We start from the raw sequence: 14658 nt of genomic DNA on the forward strand, positions 1-14658 counted from the left end.
GTGGATGGCACCACTCTGGGCAATGGTGACGGAAAATTTATGGCTAGAAACAGTGCCGTGGACGGTGCCATCGCGATGGAGAAGGTAGAGGACACAAGACAAGAACCGACAGCAGAGAGGGTGATGTGACCACCACCAAATCCACTGCATCTAAACTCGCATGCAGTGGTCTTGGTCGGCGCTGATGACACTACAAAGCTGAATAGAGAAAGTGGCACTGAGGAAGAAGAAGTAGCAGATCTAACCATAGGTAGCGACACCAAGGGCGGCGCCTCTACGAAGGGAGAGCAGATGCTCGCAAAGCCCCAGGTTGACAATGTAGTGACAATGGAAGACAAAGCGGCGATGGTGAAAGGTGGTGCTCTATGCCGTTGTGCTCCCGCGGTCTTGGCTAAGCCATCACCATTCACAGTTGCTATCTTTCTGTAGGATCATCGCGGAGGACAAAATAGCAACGACTTGCAATGGCAAGCAGCGATTTTAGCAAGAACCGGAGATAATGCCACATTGGACAATGTAGAAGGAAGACAGAGAAGGGATGAGAGCTGGACAATGATGCCAAGTGTGCTAGAAGGGACCAAACGCAAGGTAGATCGTGCGGTTCCTCCAGGCAAGCCCGCGACAGCTGGTTTCTCCCTACTCTTCACCAGCATCAGGGATGAAATGGAGGGGAGGGTATTGCTCCCTCCTCACAGGCTGGGCCTCCAATATGGGTGCTCAACCCAAATTCAAATTCTGTAGAGTGGTCAACTATTGGGCCATCTTTCACAAAATATTATTTTGATCAGTTAATGGACTATTTTCTAAACAATAAAATTCTGATGGTACATTTTTTATTTTGAACAGTAGCATAAAAAATATTATTTTAAAATTAGTTGTTTCTTTTATTAATTGCAGTTCACATTTACAATTTTAATTAGGTTTTATATTTTTCTACAACCTTGAGGACAAAATTGTTTTGAAAGAGAGAATAATGGTAGGATTAGTATTGGACTTATAGGCGAATTAGAGAAGTATATTATAAATAGAAATATGATGTAATAGTATAAGTATGCATGATGTAATTAGAAACTCTAATTCTCCTATTGACCTTAATTATAGAGATTTCTGTTTTTTTAATGAAAAATTGAGGGTCAGGACCCAAAAAAATAACCAAATAAAAACAAAACACAAACCGAGAGAATTACACAAAACCTCTCATCTTAAAGGATCCAGCATAATCATACGACATAGGAAGATAAATCTCAGGCAGGGGAGAATAAAAAATATGCAAGCCTATATCAAGCTCTTGTCCCTTCTTGGCAAGAATATCGGCATAGAAATTCGCTTCATGCAGAGCATGATTCCATTCCACAGTGCTAATTCTTCTCTTGAGAATGTTGATATCTTGAAGAAGAGCTTAGCATGGGTGGGAGTTAGAGCATCTATCTTTGATAAGATTTAGCGCCGTTTGAGAGTCCGACTCCACAATGATATGATCCATCCCATATGTAGCTGCAATTTGGAAACCCTTAATAATAGCCCATATTTCTGCATGTATGATAGAACAACTACCCAAATTGTAATAGAAACTCTTCAAGAACCTTTCCATATGGTCTTTAAATATACCCTCACAAGCAGCATTGTTGTTATGGGCAAAAAAAGATCCATCTACATTTAATTTAATGACATTTTTGGCGGGAGGATGCCATTTAATTAGCTCACCTGAACTTGGATTCAAATCTTTTAGAGTCACACACCTCTTAACCAAATTCAGACTTTTATGGAATCTAGCCTCGATAGAAGCAACTGCATAACTAGGCATGGTTGTTAGTTACTCCCTCAAAAATGAATTTATTTCAAAAGTACCAAAGAAATGAGATTCCCATTCTGAACACAGATGCCCAATCAATATTCTTTGATAAGTTAAGGATGAGCCAGTCTCGGGTAGACAAGGTAAAGAAGTGACCTTCATGAAGGGGAGGGTTCAAAGGTTTCCAGACCAATCTCGCGAAAGGACAATCTCTTAGAGCACGGAGAATGGTTTCCACTTTATCATGACACTTCGAGCAACAAGGATTACCCATTATGTGTTTTCTATATCGATTAGCATTTGTGAGGATAGTTTCATTTGCAACGAGCCAAAGAATAGTTTGAATACATTCTGGATACTTCCAATTCTAAACTAGTCAGAAAATATGATTAGCGGTAGTAGGATCATCATCATCATCAAGAGAGTTATGGGATGACTTCAAGCTGAAGCTCCCATCTGACGTGCATGCCCAAGTGATCCGGTCTTTCTCTTTCCACGAAGATGGAGGCGCCATCACCCTGATTTGATTAATCACCACATCAGGTAGCAAATCTTTAAGCTTTTGTATATCCCATTGACCTAAACCAGACAAAAAATCATTTAGGGACCAATTATAATCAAAAGAGTTAATTACCTGCATGGCATATTGATCCAAACATCCTATCTTTGGCACCTAATTGTGTTCCCAAAAATTAATTTGGAAACCATTTTTGATATGCTAAATAGTATTACGCTCCACATCCTTTCAAGTTGAGCAAACGCCTTTCCATAAATTTGAATTATTTGCTCTTCTTTTGATATCTGGGAGAATATCATTTCCACAACGATATTTGGACCTCAAAACTTTAGTCCAAAGATTGTCTTTTTTCTCTATTAGCCCCATCCAACCTTCATCATGAAGGCATGATTGAGGTCCTTCGCATTCCGGATGTCTAGAATCCCCCTTGCTTTCAATTTTGACACTTTCTACCAACTTAGGAGATGCACCTTTTTAGTATTCTCGATCTTTCTCCAAAGAAAATTCTTACATTTAGAGTCAATCAAGTTACAAGTAGATAATGGCAAAAGAGTAGTTTACATAATGTAACTAGGTAAAGAAGTAAGGGTAGATTTCACTAGAGTTAATCTTTCTGCTAGTGAAAGAGTGTTGGCCTTCTAGTTGTTTAATCTGCTTTGTATTTTGATCGTGATATCATTATAGGTGTGCTTGGTCACTTTAGAGTAGATCAGTGGAACCCCCAAATATTTTTCAAGATCATTAGTGATAGAAAATTACATAACACTCCTTATCTCATCCTTGATAGTGTGACCCACATTATTAGAAAAGAAAATATGAGACTTCTCCTTACTAACTCTTTGACATGAGCTATTGCAAAAGGCCTCCAGAACCTTATTGATTACCTCAACTTGATCAACAGAAGCTTAAGCAAAAAGGATAAGATCATCCACAAAATAGAGGTGTGAAAGCTTCAACCCCTCTCTATTGAGTTTAATGGACTTTCAAAACTCAAGATGAACCACTACACTGATAAGCTGAGAAAGACGTTCCATACACAACACAAAGATATATGGTGAGATGGGATCTCCCTGTCGAATTCCCCTAGATGGGGTGAATTCTTCCAAGGCTTCTCCATTCCAAAGAACCCTCATCCGAGCAGCAGATATACAAGCATGAATCAGGTTAATGAAGTGATGAGGGAATCCATTGTGTTGGAGAGAATCTACAATGAAACTCCACTTCAATCTATCATAAGTTTTTTTAAGGTCTATCTTGATGGTCATCCACTCATCCAACCCTTTTTCCCTTTCCTAACCCTCATAGAGTTCATAACCTTTTGAGTAATAATAATATTATCTGAGCTGTGTTTCCCTGGAAAAAAACTACATTGGGTGGGTGTGACTAGCTTTTCCATAACCTTTCTCAATCTCCTAGCCATGACTTTAGTAATGATCTTATAGGATACATTATAAAGACTAATAGGCCTCATTTGCTTTAGGTTGGTAGTAGGTTTCACTTTAGGGATAAGAGTGATAAGGGTCTCATTAATGTCCCCCACTTTCATCAGATTTTGAAAAATTATCTATACCAAATTACACAAATCAACACAAACATTGTTCCATTTACTTTGATAAAAAAAATAGCCTGTAATCCATTCTTTCCAGGCGCTATGAGGCTTTCCATACTAAACAGAGCATCTTTAATTTTCAGCAAAGAGATATTTTTTTTCATTAGGCTCACATCATCACTACTACGGGAGGGAAAAGCCTGACTTAAAATATTAGGAATATCTGGGAGGTCATTAGTATACAACTTGGTATAGAACATAGTAGCCATAATTCCAAGGCAAAATATTCATGTTAACCAAACAAAAAGAAGAAAGTCTCAAAGGACACGACAAAATTAAGCAGACCGCTGAGCATCTGCCATGATCACCAAATTAGCATCCATAGAGACCATATGCTCCTTACCTTTCTTGCTAATCGAGGTTCCTTTCTCGTCATTATCTGGGTGTGTCCCTTCTTCCCTGGTTGTCGCCACAATCGTAGCATCACGACACAAAGAAAATTGTGTTATGAAAGGATTTTGAACAACATGCCTTTTCAGTACGTCTTCTGCCATCTTCAAGGAATTGAAAGACTTTCTGTTCTTGTTGTGCTAAATACCTCATCCTATTGAGTATCTCGCATTCCATAACCTTTATATTGGGGTTCTTCGAGGATGAGGTAACATTCTGCATCACCGCTGGAGAGACTTCAAGAGAGATAGAATTCTTCTCAAAAGTTCTTTGCTTGGGTTTGAACCCTTTCTTTAATATTATTGGATCAATCTTCAAGGAAGAAGCCTTCTTGGGGCCTTGAGTGTTTTTGCCTGCTTCAGGTCCCATGATAGTGTTTTTAGTTAGGCTAGCAATAAGATCTTTTTTGTAGACTTGGTTTGGAGGCTCCACTTGCATGGCATCAATAGTGGAGATAATCTCATGAACATTAGAAGCATGTAAATGATCACTATTTTCCTCAAACAACACGTTGAATCTAGAACCCTTATCACTAAATTTATTTGATATGATATTATTTCTTTCCTCGTTAGCTTGATTTTGTTTTTTATTTCCTGTAAAGAATCTCTCTTGTTTTCTTCTAGATGGTCTCTTAACCATCATCCATTGACCAAAATCAGGAGGGTCTTGATTAGCATGTTGCACTACCTGATTATTAGGAGTTTTCTTATCTTCCTTGTTAAAGGTATTGTTAGATAACTCCCCATTCATCGGCGCCCCCTGGCAGCCACTACCTCTGGTTGTTCCATCATATTCTTGACCACACACTCACTGCATTGATCAGCTCGATGCCTATAATTGCCACATGAAAAGTAAATTAGATGTAAACTTTCATATTCAATATTAAGGATGGTTCCTAGAACAGAAATTCTTGGGACTAATTTTTTTGAAAGGTCAATCTCAATACAAATTATAGCAAATCTGTCTCTCGAGTGAATGAAAGTAGCACGATCAATTTTAAGCATATTCCCGATAGTAGAACTAATTCTCCACAAAAATGGTGGTTGTACAACTCAATAGACAAATTTGGAATGCATATCCAAGCGGCAATTTTCTTAACTTGATTTTCAGATGACAAGAAAAAAGGTCTCCAGCGTTGCACAATTAGATAATGACCCGCAATCATCCACGATCCTCCAAACAATGCATGCGAATAATCCTTGTTTTTCTGAAAAATGAATTAAAAAATAGTCTCAATCCATATTAATAACATTAATCGTACCTTTTTTGACTCAATTTTTATTGAGTCTCTGCTTGGTGAATCCGAGGCTAACTCTCTTGCCGATAATTTTGACAATGAGAGCAATCTTCCATGACTTATACTATTCTTCAAACTCTTTCTTCGATCGGGTCTTCTTCTCTATACCATCGGTCCTTAGAGTTTGGTACTTCTTTACCCATGTCTTCACTATGCACGAACATAGTGTAAACCTCATTAAATTAGTAAATAATTAGTCGATAGATTAGTCTTTAATAAAGAGGATTAAAAATGTGAATATTATATTAAATTAGGATAGAGCTCATCGAAACGAGAATTTTGACACTAATTTCAAAGAAAACGGTCTAAGATTGGACCGAACAGGCCAAACCGGTTGAACAGGACCCAAACTGGGCCCGTGGGCCCAACCGGCCCAGCAATTAAAATGAACCCAAGCCTTTCTCTTCTTCATTTCAGCAAAAACGAGCTGAAGCCTTCCAGGGAAGGAAAAAAGAGAAGAAATCACCGAAACCCTTTTGGTGAATTTCAACCCCTGTAACTCCTCCGTCCGAGCTCTAATCACCGCACCGGTTGCGACCACGCGACCACCACGTCAAGCTCTATGTTTCTACCGAAATAATTTCATAGGTAACTCATTTTTCTGTCCTCAGCCACTTCTTCCCCAATTTTTGGAAAATTAAATGGAGATATTGAATTTCTTTGTTCTTTGATGTTTTAGGATCTAATTAGCTTGAGAAAAACATTCACTCTTGCTTATGTGAGACTTGGGTAAGGTGAGGATACCATACTTCTATTTTAATTTCATTGAATTTGAGTTTTGAGTATTAAATTGGATATATATGTGTTATGAATGTGCATTAGGTTGTGAATAAATAATTGGAACTTGAAATTGTGGACGTTGGAATTTTTGGTGGAGGCTGGGCATTAATATTTTGTTGGGCTTTGGAGCTGTGTTTGTTGCGAGTGAATTATTTTGGTCGCTACGTGAGAATTGGCCAAGGTATGGTTTAGGTTTCTTGCATTTAATATATAATGTCCTGTGAAAACTTAGGCTAGATGACCATAGGATAAGTTGGAACATAAGTGTATATTGTGGATTAGTATCTTGTTGTTACATATGGATTGGTATGGTGTTGATTAGTTAAAGGATCGGTAAATTGTTAATTATTGACTTGAGGATACAATTATGTGATTTTTAAGTTATGGTTTGATTGTGGAATTTGGCTTGTATATATATAATTATTGTTGGAGGATTTGGCTTGCATATATATGTTTATTGTTGGAGTGGAGATTGATTTTATGGTGGTTGTTGTGTTGAGGGAGAAGGGTATTTTGGTGCTTGTAAGTGTAGGAGGTTAAGTTAGAATCATGGAAAATGTTTCAATGAAAAAGAGGTTTTGGTAAGTTTACAAAACTTTGGTTTTGGGGCGAACTTCGAAGGACTATAACTTGGCTTTCGGAACCCCAAATTGATTTCAACTTGTTTTAAATAAAAATTGGATTCATGAAGCTTATGACGTTAGAATAACGGAAGAAAAACGATTTAAAATGATTGAGTTATGCCCATTGGAAGTTTTGGTATTAAATTTGTGAATTCTGCAGCTGAACACTCCATGGTATGCAGCTTTCTGGTTGATCCTTTTTTTAAAAGAACGTACGTCCACGTGTATGCGTGGTATGGAGTTTTGGCGATGCGTACACAACTGGTTCCATGCGCACGCGTAAGAGGTTAGCTAGCACATCCACGCGTACGCGTGACCCACACGCACGCGTGACATGTAGTTTTCACCCACGTGTACGCATGACAAAGGGACGCGCGCGCGAGCTGCCATTTCACATTTCCACGCACACATGTGAGCCACGCGTATGCATGGCCCATATTTAAGGAAATATGATTTTTAGCATTCTAAACTCTATTTCAAACTTCTAAACCTCCATTTTCATTCTTTTAGTCATAAATAATAGTGTTAAACCTGATAATCAGATGAAGTTAGAAAATAGGGATAACTTGGAGATGAAGTAAAGTCAAAAAGTGATGATTTGATTATGAAATGTCATGGATAATCATGTATGATAGTTAGCTAGATAATTAAATGAATGATCATGTATGATACTTGGCTTGAATGATTAAATGATCTGAGATACGAGATTCCCTGGGTAAAGTACCGTGACTTGTCACTATGTGTACCAGGTTGAAAACTCGATACTTTGTTGACCCTACAACGTAAGGGTGACCGGGCACTTATAAATTCCCGGGAATGTTAATCCCCATTGAGCAATATTGATTATTTGAGAAAAAGCTATGCATAAACTCTTAGAAATGCATATCGAGGGATAGTCTAAGGTTTTCGGACTTGTTGGGTTGGTTGGATAACCAATAGATGAGCCTCATCAGTCATAGGACAGGCATGCATCATATGCATACTACTTGAATTACTTGTTTGTACATTAACTGGGTGTGCCTAAGTGTACTTGCCATGCTAAATGTATATTTGTTACTTGCAGTACTTGTAACCTTCTTGTGCTTGCCTTTATCTGTTTATTTGTCTATGAAATGCTGACGGAGATGGAGGTATGGAGGAATGGTAGTGTGGGACTTAGATTTAAAGTTAAGTTAAGTTTAGATACTTTTAGAAAACCACCTTTTATGACTTCTATTTAATACTTTAAGCTCTATAATCTGAGTGTCGGCATTCTAGGATTGTCTTTGGCATTCCCAAGACCTTATATATTATGTGTGTGGCACCTTTACCGTACTGAGAACCTCCAGTTCTCATTCCATACTATGTTGTTGTTTTTCAGATGCAGGTCGAGAGGCATCTCGTTAGGCGTCTGGGCTCCTGAAGCGAAGTGGTTACTGGGTTATTTTGTTGTACAGAAATGTATATATATATACTTAATTTTCTCTCTGCATAACTCATTCTTTTTTATCCTCCTAGAGGTTTATGGAGAGGCAAGATTTTGTTTATGTACATTTGGGTTTTGGATGTGTGTGTGTGTATTCTCCGGTCAGTCTTGACTTTGCATGCTAAGTTAGGAGCTTGTTATTTTGTATATTTGACTCTCTATTCCTGTTTTGGGTTACTTTACACTTAACAGCTATAGCTTTCTTAGCACGTAAGTTAACTCGTTTTTTGAATGTTGCGCTTTTATTTTGCGATTTTTATTTCCTCTATTCTTCAAAGTTTCTAGCATATTATAATCCTTCTGCTATTATATGTACACATTTTATTTTAGAAGTCGTAATACTATACCACCTTTATTTTACGACTTAAACGTAAAACTCAGTGTGGTAAGGTGTTACACATAATATCCATATTTGTTCCGAGAGAAAATAAGAGACTCTCCTTATATGATATGATTTGCTTTCCAGTATTATCATTCAGATTCTAAGTGGATGTATCCATAGTATCTCTTTATTGATTTAGATCAACAGTCTCCCAGTCTTTGACCTTCTTGGTGTTTCTTTGGACCAAATCAAATTCTTGTTTTGAAACCCTATCAGAACTCTCGAGACATTTTTTTTTTCAATAGGCCTATATGTAACCTATGCTAATTAATAATAAGCCAGACTTTTGGTATGTGATACTAATAACTTATTAGAAATTTCTATTCTATTATCTTTGATTTTAATCCAATTCTCTCTATTTCTTGATGTAATATCGTATTAACAACTTGTCCATAGTCGTAACAAACCAGATTAAAACTAAGCTTTTAAAAAGACTTAAATTTGTGCTTATTTTATGATAATTAAGCTATAAACCTTTATAAATCGTTTGATATATTCCATCCTTACTAACAACTTAATTAACAATCATTTTGGCCGTCATTGCCAATTTAACAAAGGTATCAACATCAATTTCACTCGTCAATTTAAATTCTTATGTAAGATAATTTTTATGTCTCAACAAAAAAAAAAGTTCTATAAAATTCTAAAGACTAAGTTATAGCTTCGTCTTTTATGCTTCATAGTATTTATACATAATATCTCACTATTTATATCTTTAAGTTTATCTATTATTTTATACACATAATATTTTTACTTGAATACCGAAATATCTTTTACAGCTACATGTTGAAAATGAGTAATATAATCACAATCTAATTTATTATGTGTCAAATAATTTATTATTGTTATTATAATATATTTTTGGTCATAAAATTATTAAAAAACATTAATAATATGGAAAATAAATTGTTCTAATACATATAATTATTGCATATTTATTAATATGATATTCTCAAGATAAATATAGTAATAGAGTTTTCTTTGACCTGCGACTTGTATATATTATACTTTGATTTTGAACACCTAATACCTTAGAGTGCTAGTTGAATGGATATTAAGTATGATTAAAATGCTTATAGAATTAATGATTAGTCAATAAAGAATCTATCACCTCTTGATAAAGAGTTTAAACTCTATAATTATAATGACTGAAATAAATAAAATCTTAGTCAAGGGAATTGAATGAACGAAGAAATGAGTTTGTTAGGTCATTCACAATCCATTATAATAATGGTAACAAGTTAGAGTTTGACAATTAAACTATATTTTGAGGGTTAATCAAGAGTCGAAAAGATGGAAGGAATTATACTTTGTTCTTCTCGAATTTTTAGTAAAAATATATTACTTTAGACTATTAAGTCATTGAGAAGTGCTGTTAGACTTCAATCTTAATTAATAAATTTAGTATGACTAATTTACTACCCGCTTAGTATTGAATCTATGGGGTCACATATAAACGAGTGTTCTAATCTTTGCTAAAAAATTATTTATTATTTTGATTTGAAAAAACAAATAATTATATTAATTCAAATAGAATATTTATTATATTCTTTGTTAGCACTAAGAATATAAAAATAATATGATAACTGACAATATTAAATGAGAATCAAGAATAATTAGTTATTTTATTTCTATATTTGAATTTTAAGTTTGGATGAGATTCTAATGGATTCTGTTTCAGATTAAATTGTGATATGACGTGATTTATAAAATTTTGATTTGAAATAAGATAAAGTTCAAGTTTAAAATAAGATGAGATCTAAATTTGAAATGAAATTCAAATTTAAAATCAGTAACAATGTTATACTATATATATGTTCGTATGACAAGAATAAAAAAATACACAAGAGTCTTATTTTTTACTTCTACATACACAATTATATATAAGTCTAATTTTTGGAGATTTTTACTATGTTTAAAAAATCGTAAGATGTTTCTCAATTTAGATTAGATATTTATTGGTCAAGAAGTTGACCGTAAATATTAATTTTAGTGTGAATACACATAATATTCTAATAGTGCATTCAAATATTTAAATATAATCTATGTTATTTGAATAAAATTTTAAACACAAAATAAATCTTTAATATTACTGAATTACTTTTCTCGCGTGTTATAAATAACGTGATTTTATTCCCATATTAAAATCTTTAAAAATATTATTTGTATACTAAAATTAGCCACTAAAATCAATCACTAATGTATTTGTGCATAAATATATATATGTGGTTTAATTTATTTTCAATGTGTATTTATATTTTAACATATATTTTATATTGATGACTGATTTTGATGTACACGTAGTATAACTCTAAAATCTTAGTGTGGACTGTGGAGCATAGGAATACCCTCAGAATAGGGGAGGCAAAAAAAGGAGAATCATTTTCAAGTCTCAAGAGAAGACACTAACCTTTGCTTCTTATAAATGAAGAACCCTTGCCAATATCATTTCATGGATCTTCATTAATAGGCCTGAAAATATGTGGGTCTAGAACATTATTCACTTTAACACTACAATAATTCAAATTGATTATTGTACCTATATCCACTCTATAGTTAATTTCAGCAAAAGCCAAAAGGTAATAATATATGTAGTACTACATGAAAAATTCAACAATATATATAAAAAGTAATGCTTAAAAACAAAAGAACACAGACATAAATGGAATGATTAAAGCAAATTAGAATTAAAAAGGGTATGTGTCCGACAAAACATTGCTTGAAAATCCAGGTTAATTCATCTTTCCTATGTGGTCTTAGAGTTACTGTTTAGAATCCTTTTTTATTGATAAAGAGGCTTAAACTCTAAAGCATAAACAAGGGAACTAACTTTATGACCTTTTGTCTTGTTGCCCTCATTTTAATTTCTTTGTAAATATAGGAGCATTTACATAACTCTTAACTTTAATTAGTCAAGTGATTCAACCCTAAATAAGTTTTTCAATTTAATTTTTATAAGAAAAGATAAAAACAAACTTTAAAGAACTTCAAATAAATCGAGCCTATGTAAACTTATTCAAAAATAATATTTATACACTAAAATCAGTCACTATGTATTTATGTATAAATATATGCATTGATTAAATAATTTTTAATGTATATTTTGTATTTTAACATATATTTTATACTAATGACTGATTTTAGTGTATATTTAACACGATTGAAATATAATATTTACTTTTTATATTGAGATAGAGATATTTTTTTTTTACAAAGAGACAAAAATATTAAAGATAATAACGAATTTAATTTTGATACAGTAAAATATTTTACATATTATCTAATCACATTCTTTTTTTAGATGATCATTTAAGCAGTTAACATCAAAAGTAATTTTTTTTGCTGACGTGACGTTCTGTAATTAGATGCATGTGTAAAACTACTTTATACTGATAGTACATTAAAATTAATTTTGATAATAAAACAGTAAAAATATATAACTCTGTTCTTTTCTCTCTTTTTTTCCCTTTTTTTTAAACATGTCTATTATGTATTCTGTTTTAAAGCGATGGAAGTTATCTTATATGACATGGGAACAATTTTAAATTTGTTTTAACCCCCCTTTTTAGTCTGAAAATAATATATAACCAAATACTCCCAAGGATTAAATGGATGTAAAACTTAGGATTTAGACTGAGGTCTTTGATCAAACTTTATTAACAAACCATGCCAACCCGGCCTCTCTCCCATGTGATGAAAGCACCAAGTCATGTTTTGGTAGTTGTCAACAATTAAGTAGTTCAATGTTATGATCAACATGTCATGTGGGAAATTTTTATTTTTATTTCATTTTATTTATTTATTTATTTATTATGTGTGCTATCCAACTCTAGAAGTTTTGTTCATCCAACCCTTATTTTTTTGGGATCTAATAATAACTCCTAGTTTTGCTATCTTTGCTGCCTACATCAAATCTTTTCTGTATTTTGATATAAGGTCAAATTGCTTTCATTCAAGAGAGAGACATCCAATTCTGAAAGAAAGTAGTGGAAGATCTTTGACTCAATAAAACATTTGGGAGTATAGTTTAGAAATCAATCACCTGTTATTTCTAAAATAATATATATGTATTTCTAAAACACATCACAAGACTCATATTTATAGACAATCAAACTTCTTGGTCAAGATCTTGTAAGATCTTTGTGTTTTACAAGTATTAAGTACAGAAGATTGATCCTGCATTTGTATAAGGATTGATTCTGTTGAATTTGAGTTTTAACACTGAAACATCAAGATCATAGGACCGATCCTCCAATAACACAAAAATTGATTCTCACTAATCATTAACAACAAAACCAACATGAAGATAAAAAATAATAGAGTTTATTTTTTATGCGCTTTAAATGTTTTACATACTCGTACAATTATTTTTTTCTCTTTTTGGATAATCATTCATGCGATCAATGAAAATAATAGTATTTTTTATGATGTAGTATTACATGATTGGATGCACGTATCAGTGCATCAAAATTAAATTAAAAACAATATCAAAATATGTTTTTCAATTGTTTTCATATGAAGATCGATTCTAGTGCACAAAAAATGTTTTCGCACTTTCTTATCATATGAAAACTTGATTTCAATAAACTCCTTGAAATTTCTCAAATAAGTTATGCAAAAATCATTTTGGAAAACATGAGAGATAATTAGTTTTTATTCTTAATAAGATATCTAAAGTCCTAAATCTATTTCTTGTAAACACTTGTTGGACTTTGAAACTTGTTGTACCATGGTTGCTTATGATTCTCTCTTCATAGATGGTTGATCATCTTTTCTCCCTTTAATTGCGTCGTCAATTCCTGAAAACTATGTTTATCAATTTTCAAAATAAAAAAGAAATATTAATAATATTGAAGAAATACATTCATGCATTTTTTTGTGATCAAAATTCATGCATTTAACTAGAACTATATTTGTTTTATCTTTTTATTTTGTATATGCTTTATTCTTTTATTGCTGTTAAAGGATCATATATCTCTCTTGTTTTTGTCTAATGCTTATTCGGCCTCTATACCTTGTCTTGTGGTCTAACTCTCATTTGGGCCTTCAGCCTTCACATTACCTAGACTCAGAAAAGGAGTAACCCAAAAAAAAAAATAACACTTATTTGTTAACTTTGGTGAGGCCTTGACGCTAGTGACGAACTGGCAATTGAACCAAGTTTGGTTAGGTGACTAGTTCGCTTGAATAAAAATCGGAATGAAAAAGTATAGGGAGCCAATGGTCTAAGCGTACAATGTGTACAATGGAAGTTTAAAAAGTATTAGAGATATGACTATTAGTGTTATATTATTTTGTCAGGTTATGCTTTTGGAATGAATGGGTTCATGACATGGTATTAGAGTTTTAGATCTGAAAAGTCAAGGAAGTTCAATCCTTGGTGAACTCCAAAATCAGGTTAAATTTATAACATGAGATGTTTATTATTCCTTGATGTTTATTTTATTTTATTTATGGACCAAAGATTTAGCCCATTATACACATTATATGCTTAGACCATTAGCTCTCTAGCAGTACCCAATCGGAATTTGAATATTGTCTTGCAACAATTTATTGATCAATGACAAATCTTTATAGAACTTATATTTGCGATAGATTAGTCTTTAGCCTATGGAGCTAAAAAAATATTGTAATGAAAAAAATTGGGCAATTTTATGAACCACATAAGTCATAAATCACACATTCCAGGGTTTAGGTCTCGGTAGAGAGTAGGGGCATGGGAGAACCCTTTAAGTATAGTCTATGTATGATATTACCAAAAGTAGAAAAACAAGAAATGCTCTTGTTTTTTTGGTATGGAAGA

This window comes from Arachis hypogaea, chromosome 2 (assembly GCF_003086295.3).
Source record: "Arachis hypogaea cultivar Tifrunner chromosome 2, arahy.Tifrunner.gnm2.J5K5, whole genome shotgun sequence".
Lineage (NCBI taxonomy): Eukaryota > Viridiplantae > Streptophyta > Magnoliopsida > Fabales > Fabaceae > Arachis > Arachis hypogaea.